The sequence below is a fragment of the Anarrhichthys ocellatus genome, unplaced genomic scaffold, assembly GCF_004355925.1.
Source record: "Anarrhichthys ocellatus isolate YVR2014 unplaced genomic scaffold, GSC_Weel_1.0 scaffold11, whole genome shotgun sequence".
Taxonomy (NCBI): Eukaryota; Metazoa; Chordata; class Actinopteri; order Perciformes; family Anarhichadidae; genus Anarrhichthys; species Anarrhichthys ocellatus.
Genome location: NW_022280041.1, coordinates 7040569 through 7057890, shown reverse-complemented (window position 1 = coordinate 7057890; position 17322 = coordinate 7040569). Strand labels below are relative to the sequence as shown.

Below are 17322 nucleotides of genomic sequence, written 5' to 3'. Positions count from 1 at the left end.
ACAGTTTTATGAAAAGAAAAGCATCCTTTTTTTTGTTTTTGTGCAGCACTGCAGATTGTCTGTTTCACATGGATGATAAGTAAATGGTTGTAAAGGCATCCTGTGAGTATGCACTGGCTTGAATCCAAACTCCAGCTATCTGGCTTTATTAATGTATTGCTACTACTCCTGTCCCTCTGAGCTGTTCTTTTACGGTCAGTGTGAGCACAGAGACATTCCCCTTCATCGCAACCAGGCTTAGTGTTTCACAAGTCAAGAGAAACTGCTTGTTCACTTTTGTTGGCAAACTTAGACAAAAAAATGTAATACCTTATACTGTAGGTGATACTGTGTATATGTCACCTGAACCGGTCTACACACTCCTCACTGATTGACTCTACCTTGTGTAGAGTCAATCAGTCAATAATCTTGTATTACTGTAACTTTAGTTTGATATTTGACACTTTTTACTTGAATTTATTACCACAGAGCTGGCTTTGTTTACATGGCGATTTTTTTTTTTTCTCACATTCTTACAAAAACCCGAACAAGAATAGTTATCAGCAAACAGCACAAACTATGGCAAACATGCTGACAGAGCTAACGGTGTTAACCTAAGGGTGGCTGCTATGCTTCGGTGCTATCGCAGCAATATAAAAAAAGCAAGGAGAAGCTCGCATAACAACACACACAGAGGTAGACATTACTCCACTATATTTTGATATAGCAAATTGTTGTTTGCTGCTATATTAATGCCCTCTATGTGGTATATTGATCCTATAATGTGTCATGTGTTGTTCCACATGATCTCTTGAGGATACCTTATAATTCCATTCTAATGTGAATGACAATGTTTCCACAACAGTGCACATTTAGACTTCATTTGAGGTAAGTCTATATTTGTACAAGTACATGTTTTCATGTGAGATAAAGTTGTTCAATGAAAGCTCACATACTGTATATTGGTGCTCAGTATTAGTGGTCCACAATGTGTGATGTTGGTAAATTAGATGGGAAACTTGGCAAATATACTGTATTCATATAACCACAGCAGTCATTAGCTTAAACAAGGATAAAGGATAAAGGATCAGCCTTTGACGTCAGTAAAGACGTCAAAGGCTGGTAATTTGTTGCAGTTACGACTTACATTCACTGTAATACATTTTGACAGACGTAAGGGTCTATTTATTGAATGTGACAAACAGAGTGCAAGTCCTACAGCACATATAAATCAGTTCACAGTGAAAATGTGGCGTGATTGATGAATTTTAGGAACTCAAGCCAGGAACTGCGGCACTGCAACTGGCACCTTATTGTGCTGTGGTTTAATTGTTTTGTGCCACTTTTTGATGAATTTACGTATTATTTGTAGATCTATAATAGCCAATCAGTGATTTTGCACAAGTGGTTGCATGTGATAAGGAAAAGTTGATTTTCACAATTTCTAAAAACAGTTTGCTGTGTATTAAAGAAAAAGAATATCACATCACCCACCTTAACTTACCTGTCTTAATCATCTCCATCAATACTCAAATGTGAGTTAAAATGTCCATTATGAAACCATATCGCGCTAAAGATAAACCACAGAGAGAAGAGTACAAATCCTAGAGAGGCCTACCTTGAGGTCGGAGGTGTGAAAGTCATGGAACATTCTCTCTCCTGAGACCTGTGACAGAGAGGGGGGGGGGGGGAGACGTCAGTCATGATTAGGCCACAGTGCAATTACAGAGCAGCTCCTCTGACAGTGATTGATCAATGAGGAACTCCCTTAATGAAGACAAGGACTCAGGGGCTCCCAGGAGCAAATTGGCTAAAGTAAGTAGTGGGAATAGTGTCCCAGATTGCTAAAAGCACTAAGAGGATCATCCCGTCTGGGGCAGCAGCTTGTACAGGTGCTGTGTCTGATTCCATACAGTCGGAGTAGAAGTCAAACTGAGGTAATGCCAAGACTTTCAAAAGTTACAGGATGCTTTTGTCCACATATTCCTATAATATTCCAGCTTACTTAATGATTCGGACTAAAATCTTGTCTACCATTCCTTGTTGGGACACTTGTCCTTTTGCCAACATGTATTAAAAAAATATTCTACATGTGATGTTTCAAAAGTCCACCACATCTCCCAAATGTAATCCTAATAGATTGGCCCTGTATCCCTATATTAAAAGTATCCTGTGGAGATTTTGAACACTAGCAGCACTATAGAGCAATCTTTTTATTATTGGATCCCCATTCTGTATCCCATGCATGCGCTGATGCACATTATTTCAGTGATTCCACATTTGAGTGACAGAGATTGATTTTCGCGTCTGATTAAATTGGCCTAATATGATTTTACTAGCCACACTCTCACGAGTTGCAAACCGAACCTCTGTGGTGCTTTTACATTTGATACACAACACAGGCTGAACTCAAGGGCCACTTAAACATGACTGCCCCAGTTGGTCTGTCAAGTACAGCCTCATTGCTAAAACACCAGAGAACGAGGAAATCAGGCCCTTGAGGCAAAAGCTTCTTATGGCACTGCATTGGAATTCAGTTTTTGATTTAGCCCTGAAATAAACTGACCGAAAAATTCCGGACTGCCATGAAGTGTGACCTACCATAAGGAGGGACACATTTGCGTTCTGTTCTATTCATGCCATGTACGAGGGTGAGGGGGGCGTTTGCCGAAAACAGCCGGCCCTTCGAGGGAGGCATCTGACGGGTGCTTGAACATTTTTCTCCTCCAAACTGCACATTGCACACATAGCTGAATACTCTATCATAGACATTCACAGGTTTCATGAAAAACATGCATTTTTGTTGGCAAATAATTAGGAGAGAAGTCTTTACAGAATGTTGATTTCATGACTCATCAGTGGGGAACTGAATGTTGTGCAGACTGGAAGTCTGGCACATGTTTCACAGAGTTACTAATTAATGAGCAGCACACTGGACCACATGCTGCGTATTAATAAGTGCAGGTGTATTTCACACAATCTTCAGTGTGTGTAGGCTATGCTACACTGTTCAAGAGCTGATAGTGTATCAAATCAGTTATCTAAATTGACTACCCCAATACAAAGGCACAAACACTGACTCTGCAAATTCTCCTGTAAAAGAAGACATGTCTCTTTGTGTATTTATGTGATTGATTTAGAAATTGATTTCCAGTGGGCGCGAGGTCTGAATACAAAGGAGGCGACCTGATATAAAGTCATTTCTTTCATCTTTCAAGAAGCGTACTGCATCTGAGTGAGCTGCGGTGCAGCTGTGAGTTCACACTGTACCCAACTGAGACTAGTTCAAACATGATGGCCTTCACCTGCTATCTCTCTTCTTGCGGTGAACATCAAGATTACGGAGCTCAAAGTAATGAAAGTGGGGGAAGTCATACACCCCTGGAGTGCACTGTGCCGCGCAGTGCTATTTTCCCCAACTATCTTTCTTTTAGGCAAAGTGTGCCCCTCTTTCGTTCAGTGTCTCCCTCTGTACACCTCTATTCGTTTGAATAGGTCCCCATTCATTTAATACGGCTTCCTCTCAAAGCAACAGCAGCTTTGTCCTCATTTTACTGGCTTGTGTTGCGCTTTGGTTCCCATAGAAACTAAGTCCAGTCACTCAAGGGTGCTTAGGGTAGAACACCTCTTTGAGTGTCTTGGAAGTGGTGTGGTTATAATAGATACTGTGTGAGCAGCCTGGTCTGTTTATTATCGAGATCCTAAGTAATAAAGAGAACTGCAAGTAATCAATAGGCAGTTTGTTTTGCAGTTCATTCATTCAGACAATAGGGCTACCGTATTCAGATGTGTTGTATCAATATAGTAACTCTAAACACATGATTTGTTTGGGCCTTGCGGTTTACTAAAGTTAGTTCTTCATGTACTCTGAGGTGGCATGAAATGATACAGTTGCTAAACTCTAACAACACTTGTGGACAACAAGGTTACCTTTAACCAAAGAGACTGAACATTTAAAGGACCGCACCATCTGCTGTGGATAGTTCGTCTTCTAAAAATGCATTTCATCCATAAATCAACGTACATACGCACTTCACCATTTTTACTTTGCTCAGTCACAAAAGCTTGTATAGAATAAGCAAACCATCCATTTGTATTTCCAAACTAATATTGTCTCGTATAAAGCCATTAAAGCTGACAATGACTATCATGTTTTTCTTTCTTCTTTAACTTTACCCTCTCTCTTTGTCTTGCTATCTATGTCCCTATAACTCTAACTGACTGAGTATGGGGTGAATTTAATGATTTGATGTTAGCAGTGAAATGGGTCCTTGGGAGCTTCAACGGCTGAAAAGAGCAACCATTTGGCTGGCGGACCTGCTTGCCTCAGCACTTCTCGGCACACGTTTAAATGTTCGGCTTTCACCCGGAATGGCCCACAAGAGGGACGCCTGAAGGGGGTTGCGGGGAGGCTTGATGCTGAGGTCCTGGGGAATTGCATGGTCATTCATCACATTAATGAGTCATGTCACTTTATTTACAAGAAGGAAGACTCCCCACCCCCCATAGATGGTCCCCACTATCATGATGCAGCATTCTGCTAATGTTGGCTGAAGTTAATCGAAAAAGGCAATGTAAGAATTAATCTACAGTAGCCCAGGTTGCCGGTCCAGTCGGGCTGATTGCAGCTGAATATCGGTTGTATTCTGACACCAGAGGTCCACATTTGGCTGGGTTTTTGGGATGCAGACACGGTGCGATTCGGGCTCGGAATCAGCTCCAGTTATTAGCACTTGGGCAAGCTTTGGGCCAATGGCGGCCCATTAATCAAACCTGTGGCAGCAGTTTGTGCAGCCAGCTGTGCCAGATATGGGTCATGTTTGAGCGAGACAGTTTTGGCTAACTTGGGAATGTAAAAGTCTTGTGTTGTTTGAGTTGTAGTTTTTTTTAGAAAACTTAGTAGCAGTTCATAAAAGGTTATGATGTTATATTCCTGCCTGTGGACATAGAGTCAAACAGCCTTGGTATCCTGGTTCTGGTTAAAACAGTTCTGCAATCACCAGCTACTGTTCATATCACGTTTGTCTACTATTATCACTAGCTTCCTCCCACACCTGGCTTTTCCTATAAAACCCTGATACAGACAGTGCAGGGAGATTTAAGTAGGAGTCTGAGGATATCGGAACTATATGACATTTTCTTTGGCAAGTAAATCCAAATCTGCGATATTACCATTTCAGGGGTGAACGGATTTAAAGCACGATGGACTGATAAATTTCAGGACAGGGTGAAATAGATGAATCTCAAGTTATTTACCCTTTTTAATTGGAAATGTCTGTCACAGGGCAGCAAGCCGAGTCCTCTTCCAAGCCATTATCTGTCTGCCTTGATCTTTTGCAGGTATTTTATGGAGAGTGATGTGCTGAGTGTCAACGGTAGCTATTGAATTTATTCCTGTTGGATTTTTATAGGCTTAGAAATACAAATGCTGTGGAGTGAAAAAGCCTGCAAAAGGTCAGCTTGTTAATCACATCACTACATTTACTGTTTCACAGATTTTCACAGATGACGGCTGACTGCCATGATTTCACTGACAGAAAAGCCAAATGCTTCCATTTACTTTTAAGCTGAACTCCTAAATTTGACAACCCTCATGGTTTTTATATGATTAATCTGTCACCAGTTGAGCTCCAAATGTACTTGTGTGACTAGCTAACCAGCGTTACCCCATAACAGGGGCCGGAGCTGTGTTTCCAAAAGACTTCAACAAAGGTACCTTTTAGCAAGCCCTTGGGTTTCACTCATAATTGCTCCCCAGGGCCCCGTCAATAGTTTCTACCTGCTCTTGAGCTCTCATTCCCAGGCTGTCATCCTTGCTCACTGGCTGTCTGGGCCTCTGAGTGACACAGCAGCATCACTGGATGAGCGCTGTTGAAGGATATCTCTGGCTCCAAAGGAGGACACCGCTGGGACATAGCCAGCGCAGTTGATGATGTCACACTGTGACAGCGCCGACTGCTTTAGCTCAAAACTATTGAATGTGGCCTGGCCAGGGACTGTGAGGGTTTATGTGGTGTTGTGTACCATCGCGTATTTGCACGCGTATATGTGTGTGTGTGTGTGAAACGCTCACTAAAATGAGATCCAAATTCATATCCAGGGAAACTGCCAAACATAATATTTTTTTACAAGGAGTGTTTTGCTGTAAGCACAGAACATTCTTGGAATCCTCACACAAAGAATCGGATGTGCATTCTGTACCAACAAACAACTCAATGATCTCATCTCTTATTCATACACCACTCTGATTCTTGACAGCTTCAATGTCTGTGCTAACAACAACACAATATAACAGCCAAGTCACTCTAGTCTGCATTTGTCACAGCAAAAAAAGACAGCCGACAAAACGCTGATTTAAACTCTAGTAGTAATACAAACGGTATCTTCCTCTGAAGCAGTCGCTGATGTGTTTTGACCATGACAGCACAAAAAAGGAACACTTTTGTTTCAGTCTTCTACCCATGCGAGCATGGATCTCTGGTGACTGCACATTGGCTGCCTGTCCACAGTGTCTAGCAGCGGCACATAAAGGCTCATTTGCACCATCTGCCAGTGGAGGTGACGGGGGCAACTCAAGTGCCAAGGGGCTATTGAAAAACTAACGTGCAGCTGCCACAATCTACCTGCTCTTCTGCTTTGCTCTCTATGGAATATGCCTTGGTTAAATTGGTCTTTAGGTGGCTTTTGAGGGCCGGTGCTGATGAAAGACTGAGACATTGTGTGCTTGCACACAGTCACAGCAGGGATTAGCATTCGTTAGCTAATGTTCTGAGCTGTTTGCTGTGACAGGGGGTTGTGGGAAAGGTCTGCTTTACTTGGATTGTGACAGCAGTTGACTGCTATACTGTATAGTTAAGCTAAATGGGCAGTTTTTCGAGGAGGAATGGTTTTTAGCCACGCTAGAGTTATGGATGAAAGTATTGGATGGTTGGCATGAAATCCTGACTTTTTCTTTGGTGATGTAACTTTCCCTTCAGCACCACCATGAGGATGACATTCTTAGTTTTTTGTGAAATGTGTCTACAGCTCTCAGATAGATTGCTATGAAATTCAAGGTTCCCAGATGATGAATCTTACTGACTTCATTATTGCGTTGTCACGAGAATTAGATGCCAAAATTCAGAGAAGACTGGCTTTAGACTAATGGTGTCCCGTCGCCCCAGTGAGTATAGAAAATGTCCCTGATAGTGCTACATTGTGCACAACAAATCGACAGCATGAGAGCTGGTAATGTTAGCTGATAGCAGCCACTGGGCAGCACAGTCCTGCTTGGTTAAATGGCGAAGATAACAGCTAAAGTACGGAGGTTGCACTGACTTACATTAGGATACGTTTATTGGGAGAAGTTAAATATAAAATTATCATGATGTGTTTGAACGTAATCTTGTAAAATTTTGCTTTTTACCCTCATGGTGGTGCTACAGACATTTTAGTGCTATTGACATTTTAGGATTTTAGTAAAATGGCTACTAACTGCTAGGTATCTTGTCATTGTCAATTCTCATTTACATCTCCTGAATGTTCATGTACGTGAGGGCCAGCATCAGATCAAAATTGTAATGTCCAGTACTTAACTGTAAATGACCAAATACCTGCAAATCTAATGACTTTCCCATCACCATCATCATCATTGTGATCATGCTCATGAGCCTAGCGTTAGCTCCGAGCACCACCATGCTTAGTGCAGCCTCACAGAGCTGCTAGCAGGGCTGCAGATCCTTACTCTTGTTAGTCGACTTATTTTGGAGCAGCATCTGATACAGCTGTCACATCTGTAGTTCACACTTTCCTGAACTCGCAGAAGTCGACAGTTGTAGATAAATAAGTAAACTGCTGATGAAGGAGGGGATTTCACTTTGATGGTAATTTGAGCACGGACATTCTTCGACAAGGATGTTTCATGAGGGTTGATACTGTCCCTTCTCATCTCTCTCAAGACTTCCCACTTCCCAGAAACTTCCTAACAAAGTTAGTGATCGTTGGTGCAATGTGTCATGCTTCTGACGGTTTGATTGTTTCTGTGTTTTCACATGCAGAGGAGCGGAGAGAGAAAAAGAAAGCTTCATGTGTTGCTCAAGGTCCTTTTAGATACTCCCCATCCCACATCTCCCTGCACAATTAATTTTATCTTTGGGGTATTATCAAGAGGGAGCCTGGCAAAGCAGCATGACAGAAAAACGGCCCAGAACCCCGAGGCCCAGGGTGGGAATTAATCTGTTTGACAAGATCTCTCACAAACGATTTGCCTGGCTTTCCTCCAGTTGGATGTTGCCACTACCCTGCATATGGGATGGGGTGAAGAATAAGCATGTTTCAAACATAACGCGGACTGAATCGATTGAAAACGTTGAAGTGAGCAGTGGCAGGGTGTTGTTACTGTAAGGAAAACATGCAGCCCTTCCAGGTGTTGGGTGTTAGGACAACCTTAGGGGTTTGCCTGTTAAGTGAGCATCAGCTTTGTTGAAATCAACCATGCATCCATAATAATGAATTCCTATCATGACCAGCTGACATCATTTTCTCCACAAAGCAGAATGTAGTCCTGAATCGAGCTCCCAAAAAACGGTTGGCCTTGTTCTTCTCCCGCTTTCACAAGTATTGACACCAAGCAGACGTTTGATGCATTATCTGGGATGCAGAAAATTAATCAAAGTAATGATTGAATAATTATCTCAAGTGCAATTAATTAAACATGCCAATGAACTCATCTTGAACAGCTGTCCTAGCTTCACCACTTAATCACTTGTGAGAATTACCAAACACAAACGGAGGACGCCGAGTGCATGCAATAATCTCTGCAAAGTGCATTGTTTACAAACAGTAATTAATATCACACCGTGTATTAGCAGGCAAAGTGACTGCAGTGCACTTCTATAATTGTACCGGGGAGAGTTGGGTTTCTTCCCCACTCTTGCCTCAGACATACCTTGTTAAGACTGGAGACAAATTATAAGACTAAGTGCTGACATTATAGACCAGACTCAAGAATTCAACACAGATTTACAATGTTTTTTTATATATATTCTGTGTGTTGGGGGTGCCATAGTGCCTTATTAAAATGCCCCCCCCCCCCCCCCAAAAAAAAAAACATTATTGATTGCAAAATCTATGATTTAACCTACCGAATGTCATTAATACTACTGAACACCATTAACCTGCTGATTCATGTTCAACTCAATTTCTACCCATATACTGTAAAATGGATTTATTTTATGTTTCTTCCTGAGAATGTATAATAGTTCCCACTATATTTGTTGGAGAAGAACTGCCTAAAATGTGTCAGGGAGCTCCTTTAGTGTCTCTTGAAGGCATAGGGAGTTTGTACCACACCAATGTGGTGGTCCGAGGCATTCTACAATGAGGTAATTTTGGGCATCACATATACAGCTTTCATGGTTTGTGGAGCCTGACCGTCACAGCGGACTCCAGGAAATGGTCTGTGTGGTTCTGACATATGAGGGATCTATCTTCCACAGACTAGCGTCTGGAAACAGGAATGAAGATTGACAACGAGTGGCACCAGCTAGGCGACAGCTTAAAAATGACCTGGACAAGAACAGTCACTAATACTTCACACGTGGTCGTTTATGAGTTCAAGTAATGGCTTACTGATTACAATAATACTGCCGATCTGTAGCTTAGTTCAGCACAATGGACTACAGTATTATGACACACATTATTATCGTGTCAGTAATTACATGCACTTAATATTGGTGCTATTATCCTTAGAACATAAAATCACTGTTTGATTCTGAATATGGAAATGGGTAATTGACATACTCATTGTGATTTAATATTGTTCACAGTACTGTACATATCAGTGAGAACGGTACCATCAGAATCAAAATAAACGAGGCAAACAGTGTAGCCTCACTGAAGTTCATCTGAACTTTAAAATCCAGAGAAACATAGAAAATCAAATGCCTCAGAGGCAAGGTTAAAGATAATAAAATACACCGGTGGAGGTATTTCCATCCCAGACCTTTTTGTTGTGAATTCTCTCTGTACACAAACAGAATATGTAAGAATTAAAAAAGAGAAAATTACTTTATTGCTGCTCAACCTAGCATACAAAGGGCAATATTGAAACACTGTATTCATGGAGGTCTTAATGAGTCTTTACTGAAAAGGAGGGAAATAAAAGTTTCTGGTAAGATGAGGGGGACACAGCGTTGTTTTATTCTATCGTGGCATTTCAGTTTTCTTGCAAAAGCATTTCAATTGAAGAACAAACACTTCATTAACATAACACAGAGCTCGGACAATGGACATCAAATCTGCATTTGGAGCCACGGTTTCTTGAAATAAAATGTCACCAACTTTATCAATTAATGTGTGGAAAAGCAATCATCTTGAATTATGTCTCTGGCAGCAGTCTGTGGACATCAATGGAAAAGGAAATTTGCAATGAAGGAATGCAAACGGCCTTTATCGTCGTGGTGTATCAAACTTGTTGAAGCCGTTGTGGTTTATTTTTGTTTGTTTTTTTGTGCTTATTTTTCTGTCTGTCTTTGTATTTGTGTATTTATGTCACGCTAGTCTCATACTCTTAATAGCTTCAAGGATTACAGATTTTGACTGGGTTAAAGTAAACATTAATTTTGCAGCTTGTCGCAAGCAAAACATTCAGTCACTTTGATCATTTTATTGTTTGTCCAACCAGAGTGCTTTGTTGGAATCGATTTCCCTCCAGTATAATTGCTGTCATGCCTGGTTTGGCTAAATAAGCCATTACACCCGAAGATACTCTGGCAAACTAAAAGGGCAGTGCTGACACTTTGCTTAAGAATATACTGAGAAATGACACGCACAAAAAAAGATTTTAGGGCATAATGCTGTAGGAAGCTCTCAGAACAATTTGGGGAAGTATTAATAGGAATAACTCACACTTAGTCAAGCTGTGTCAGTTATTTAATCATATGTCTTTCTTGTTTAAGGTTATTGGGTGCATTATGTACAATGTCCACCGTGGTATTTGCTTTCAGTTGTCTTCTTTTTCCTGCTCTAGCTGTTCCAGTCGACCATGGCTCATGTAACATTCGCATCATGAATATGGCAATAACAATTGCTGTTACCGAATTCTGCAATATATCGTATCGGTTTAAGTTGTGTGGTGTTGACAGAGTTTACTGTAATCGAAGCGCATTACCAAAAAAAAAGAGTTAAACTCTGATCATTCACTAACACTCAGTCTTTAAAACCCCAATTCCCTGTCAGCTACCAAGAGGAGCTTAATGTAAATCTGTTAACACAAAAGTACAAGGTTAAAAGGGTAATTTCTGGCAGTGACTAGAATTCTCTATGCTATTGTAGCAGCACAACCCCCCCTGCTCTCTCTCCTCCATTCGCTCTTACACAATTGTGTTTTTGTGTGAGTGCAAACACACACTCATGGTACTCTCTCTCTCTCTCTCCTTCCCCTTCCTTCAGTGTACAAGTTGCAGCAGAGCCATCCATCCAAACCTGCAGACCATGAAATTAGGTTAAGACGTAAGGCTGTGAATGACACAGGTGTGGATACAAATGAGAACATCCGAATGAAGAATTACAGATCCAAGAGTGCTGATACTGTAGTCGTTATAGCCATTCAGAATTATATTTCACAGCCTTTTTCCTTCATTTTATTTAGCCCACATTTTCTGCTGTGTATTAGTGGTCAAGACAGGGCATTAGCATACATGCTGGGATGCTGTGCGAATGGATATTAGACCAAATCTCATTTCCCATAGAAAACGTTAAAGTCGCTCAAGCTTGCCAGCGCTCTTCTGCTCCCTTGTATAAATCGGAGCAGTTCCTTTCTTTCTTATTTTGAATACATTGAGATAGTCAATGCTACAGTCTTATTTTTCAATAATTTCCCCTCCATGGACGACTAAAACGAGCACAATGACAATAATTGCAGGTCCTTTCTTATGACAGTATTAATTTATTAACCCTATGCCAGACAGAACTCTGGTATTGGCCACTTTTGCTCAACCCGGGATTTAGATGATAATGTTCTTTGCCTTATACACTACTTTTTTTTTAAATGTTGCATTCCTGTAATTGGTATAATTATAATTAGGAAAGTAAAACTCAAGATTGTGTTATTGATAGCTTGAAGGCCAATCACAATTGTTGGTTGTGGATTGAACTCTGGCATGAAAATCAGACACCAGCTTAACCATACTTCTTGCCTCGCCATATAAACATCACAGCATTTCCTCCAGTTGCCCTGAAAAATGGCATTCATCATATGCTGGAAAATGGATCAATATGGAGACTGTTGCTAGGGAGACTGGGCTGTAACATCAGCTGAATATGAGCTGCTTTTAGTCATACAGATGTAAACCAACATGGATAAGCTAGGCGAATTAAAACATAACATATTTTCATATTAAGTTGTTTGTAAAAGACAGCAGCTGATAATTCGTAAAGTGTTCACAATGTAGCAGTGAGAGAGAGAGAGTGCAGATCATTTTAAAGATTTCAAATATTATGTTGCCAGAAGGCTCAAAGTTAGGGCCTCATTAATTACATATGTTGATTCTGCTAGGGTTAAAGAAATGTGCAGAGCTGATTGCACAACTACACGCCAGTTCAACTGATGGCCTTTTTGCCATATTCTTGCAAAAGGCTTTTGTGATTTTCTTATGAGCGATACTTTGGAAGCCCTGAGCGGCAAGTGAGAAAAATTCTGATCTAAATAGTTTCTCTCCTGTGTTTATGACTTAAGAACAGGTGAAAAAAGGTTTTTGCCAGGATAATCCTTCTGAGGTCCCTAAAAGGAAATACAGCTGGAAAAACAGGTGAAAAATGTTTTTGTTTTTATAATCAGGATCATTTTTCTAGGTGTTTGTTGTTATAATACTCTTTGCGGTCACAAGAGGCTGAAGCTAACGGTGTTCACCTGGGGATGAACTGAAACGTGGGCACTACACGTCTGTGACGACTAGGTGGATCAAAGTGTAACCGCAGTATGAGAGCAGAGCGCACTGCACAGTGGCGAGCATTAGCTAGCCATCAGGGAAAAACAGAGGCTGTGGTTACACTTGTCTTTTCAATGCAACTTTTCTCATCCGATCATGCCAGGATGCACTCAAGGTCAAGTCTGTATGCTCTGAGATGGGATCTTGCTTGCATTGGGTTCTGATAAGCCTGACTAAATGCCGAGGTGGCTTGACTCGCATTGACTTTAGATCTCAGTGAGAGGTGTGGACAGCATGTGGGCACAATCCGGGCGACATATCAAACATGGGTCTGGTATCACCATCTTCCCCCCCACAAAGGGAAGAGAGGGGGAAATCCGCTGAGACCTCGGTCTGGGTCAACCCAACATTTTCCAGATCCTGCTTCAACATAAACACTTTCAAAAAGGTTTTAACCACAAAAAAAATGCTGATCACTATCCAATCAAGCAGGTCGCTTTGAAGTGTGGACACACATGCGGACAGAGCTGAGTTCCAATCCTGCGCATCGAGACAGCCTATATTTATGATCGGAATTTTGAGCGCACTTCATTAGGAAGTAGGTCAAGACCAATTAGTTAAAGATGATTACGTAAAGGCAAGTCAATAAAGGTGTGTTTTTGGGAGTTGTATAAAATGGTAATGGTAATTTGGCAAGCCTACGCTCCAAAGTGCACAGGTCTTTCCAAAGAGCATTGATGGAAAACACCCAATACATCTAGAGCATGGAACAGCAGGCCATAATAGAGTTTATTCGCTGTATAGTGGACAATTGAAGCTCTTCTCTGTGTTCAATTTCTTTTTTTTATTTTGCCAGAAAGAATCCGACAAGACAAACAATCACAGTGCTGTTAAACCATCAAATTCATCATCAAAGTGCTGTAGAAAGGGCCACAGCTTTTGAAAGCAACCAAATACAAAGCTGGTAATGTGAGAGCACCATATTGACCATATTGCTTTTACTATAATATGTATTGACCTGTACATCAGTGAGGATCTGCTGACGTCTGCAGTCCTTCAAATTCCAGTTCAAACATGGAAAGTTTCTACTCCAGTCACCATAGGTCTACATTGATACAAAAGACTGCTGAGCATTTAAAAGGAAGTGAAATTTGTGCAATGGTGAATGTGATATCAGCTGAATCGGATTTTGATAGATAGGCTCTAAGGGACCATGTGGGGTGCATGAAAGAGAGTGTCGAGAATGAATTTGCCAACAAATGATCCTTTCTGTTTTTGAATTATGTTTAACCTGGGTATTCGAGATAGCATGACAGCAAGAAGGAAGGGGTGGCGGTGTGAGTGAAATTGGAATGCCAATCAAAGAAAACAAAGCCTATACACTACAGCACAGGTTTACCTAATTGCTTCAGAAGGCTTCAGTACATTCGAAGGGGCTGATCACAACAAGACGCGTTGCTAGAGATGCGTCACCAGCAACGTGTGTGCCAGAAAAAAACATTTTCCAACGTTTCGGCGAGCCTGCCGTGCACTCCCCTCTTGTGCCACGCGTCTTGTTTTTATTTTGCGGTAATAAGATATAAAATATTCTCTAAATTTTTGCATCAGGCGTGGAATCTCCCCGCTCTTCAATGTCACACTGAACACAGACAGTGCATTTTTGAAGTGGCTGTGCCTATGCGTGTATATTATGAACAAAGATGCATGAACAACATAGTTCTATTCAAAGCCTTACATTTGGGGTTAGTATGAAATGAAGACTTAAGTGGCAAATCCGCTCATTTAATGTGTTAACTGTGCTTGCCTGGACACACACACACACACACACACACTCTCTCTCACACACACACACACACACACACATAATACATAAGCACTTGTAGGATGTCAAAGGGTCAAGTGGTATTCAATGTGTACGATGGAAATTCCTGACGCTAGCTAATATTCCCTGATGTGTTCTTTTTATTTGCATACCGGGTGCTGCATCAGCCCGCTCCTATTGTCAGAGCTTTCTATTTGAATGTCAACACTATTATTACAGCAGGTGATGCAACAGCAGGTGTCTCTCTGCCTGTCTGTCTCGTATCCTCTGTCTGTCTTCTTGTGTCTTTGTGCCTCTCTCTCTCTCTCTCTCTCTCTCTCTCAGCCACTCCTGCTCTCCTTCCCTCCGTTTTGTTTAACAGCTATCATCATGTGTCTGCCGAATACAATCCACTTGGAATCCACTATTTCTCCCCTATCCAAGCATCTCTATTTTTTATAGGTTTGACATTCTACCACTCTTCCCCACTCACTCTGACTGTAATGGGTGAAACGGAGAAAGCTCCTTGTTGCTGTCTTGCCTCTCGTTTCTTATTGTTTACAGCCGAAGCCTTGACAGTGTTGCTTCAGACTAGCTTGGGGAAAATGGACACTTTGACATTTCCCACCCTGAAATGTGGCAGCGCATGGTATTACTAGTAAACAATGTTCATTACTGCCTTGACAGCTGATGACCAAGATGCAACCCTCCTGCACCTGCCTCTGTCAAGACTGCACACAAACAGGACTTTCTACCTTAAAGATGTTCAGAGCGATCAGAGCTGAGAGGCGGTGCTCTTTTCTATTTTCTTATCCTGTGCTCTTCGGTCTCCTTGTCCTTACTTTCAACCATGTAATCAAGTGCACTTTATTGCTGTCATGTCTGCATAGGGCTGACTTTATTTTCAACTCGGGCTCCACTGATGTTGAGAGGCTTCAGAAGTTTGGAAAAGGGATGGAAAAGAGAATAGATTATCTTTTAGAACAGTAACAAGTCTGACTTGTAGCCGCTGTTTTATAATAAGGGACCTCACCGAACAGTAGCAAAAAAGGTTAAATCAATTTGTCTGCGACATCCATCACTAAAATACATATCCTTAAGGGATCCTATCCAGTCAAAAGCAAAGGTTTCAGGATGAGTCATTCATTTTGGCCAATGTATAGGTCAGTAAGCCAGTCAGTTAGTCAGTCAAATATTTAATGAGCTTGTAAAATAGAATTGTAAAACTGTAAAAAAAAAAAAGTCTTTGGAGTATGTGTTCTACTAAATGATAATGACACCATCTACAATCATGACATCACTGTAAAAGGCTCTTTTTTATAATTTGCATAGAATTTAGCTTCAGGTCAGGTGCTCCTGTACTTCCTTATTCAAACTGAATCCCTAATTCATTGCTCATTCATTACGGCAGAGCTTTTCTTCTGTTTGTTCAGTATGCCGTTTTAAGTCGGCTTTGATTTGGTAAGCACTTTTTTTAATGAATCTGAAGTGGTCTGCATTGCTAAGAGACTATCACTCCATTATTTACAAGAGGGAGTAAGGTGATTTCATTTTCTCACACATTTCAATCTGCCCCTCCAATGAGGTACACAGCTGTTTGCTATGCGTTAAGGAACACCGTCGGATGCAAAACATGACTAAATTCCGAGGTAAATTATATTTGATGGAAGTTTTAGTGAGATTGATTGATGGGTATATTGAGAGATTGTAAGAAACCACTGAATCCCGACTTGTCATATTGTAAAGATAAGACCTTGTCTTGTTGTGGACGGATCCAGCCTCTAACAGTTTACAATGAGATGGAATTTGTGTTCATTGTTTGGTAATCCAGTTGGAGACATCGATAGAGAAAACAACAATATTTGAGTCAGGATAAATACTGTATCATCAGCATAATGCAAATACAGAAAAACAATGTTTCTGCAAAAGACAAAGTGAAGCCTTATGGTTCCCCTATAATATAAATGGAGAGACATGTGATTATTGATTTTGTTTAACCAATCAAGGGGATAAAACAAGATTAGAGTCGTCAAATCAGAGCCTTGGTTTGAGTGAAGACATCTGCATTTCAAATTCAGAAATATGAGATAATTTTTAGCAGAAAGTAAGGATTGCCAAGTCGGAAATTGGATTTCTAACAAGATTGCTCAGTAGCCACTACTCCAAAAGCTGTAGAACTGAGACTTGTAAAGTCAACAAAATCATAATTTTTATTTGGAGTGGCCGTATTGCTTTTCATCTTAATTACATGTCTTCACATTAAGAGGACACATTGATATCTGGATAATCCAATTCGATATATTTTCTTCTGGTGCAGATTATTCAGCATAGTTTATTAGACTCGGTCAATAGTATTGACGGTCCTGACAGATGTAGTACCCAAGGCTACCCTGCTGAAAGGCTTGAGCTTTATAAACACTGTAGTAAGATCAAAATCATATATACAAAAATCACAATTACACTTTGTGTGTCTATGTCGCTTACTCTGTAATGTCTACGAATCTGATGTCTTTGTTCAGATGAGGAAAATATCATGAGCGTTAATCATGAAATGATACATTTATGGATGAGTTTTGAGATTTAAATAATAGATTTGACCATGAATCACTTGGCACTCATGAGCCAATGATGTAA

General features: G+C 40.8%; 1 protein-coding gene across 29 annotated transcripts in view; it reads right to left on the bottom strand.

Moving 5' to 3' along the window:
- The window catches only part of LOC116385427 (receptor-type tyrosine-protein phosphatase delta), a 327744-nt gene that overhangs the window by 172909 nt on the left and 137513 nt on the right, over nucleotides 1-17322 (bottom strand). For all 29 annotated transcript variants that reach the window (XM_031850888.1, XM_031850897.1, XM_031850902.1 and 26 more), the window contains one exon: nucleotides 1598-1645. The gene's annotated coding sequence lies outside the window, so the exon portion shown is untranslated. The remainder of the gene's footprint in view (nucleotides 1-1597; nucleotides 1646-17322) is intronic.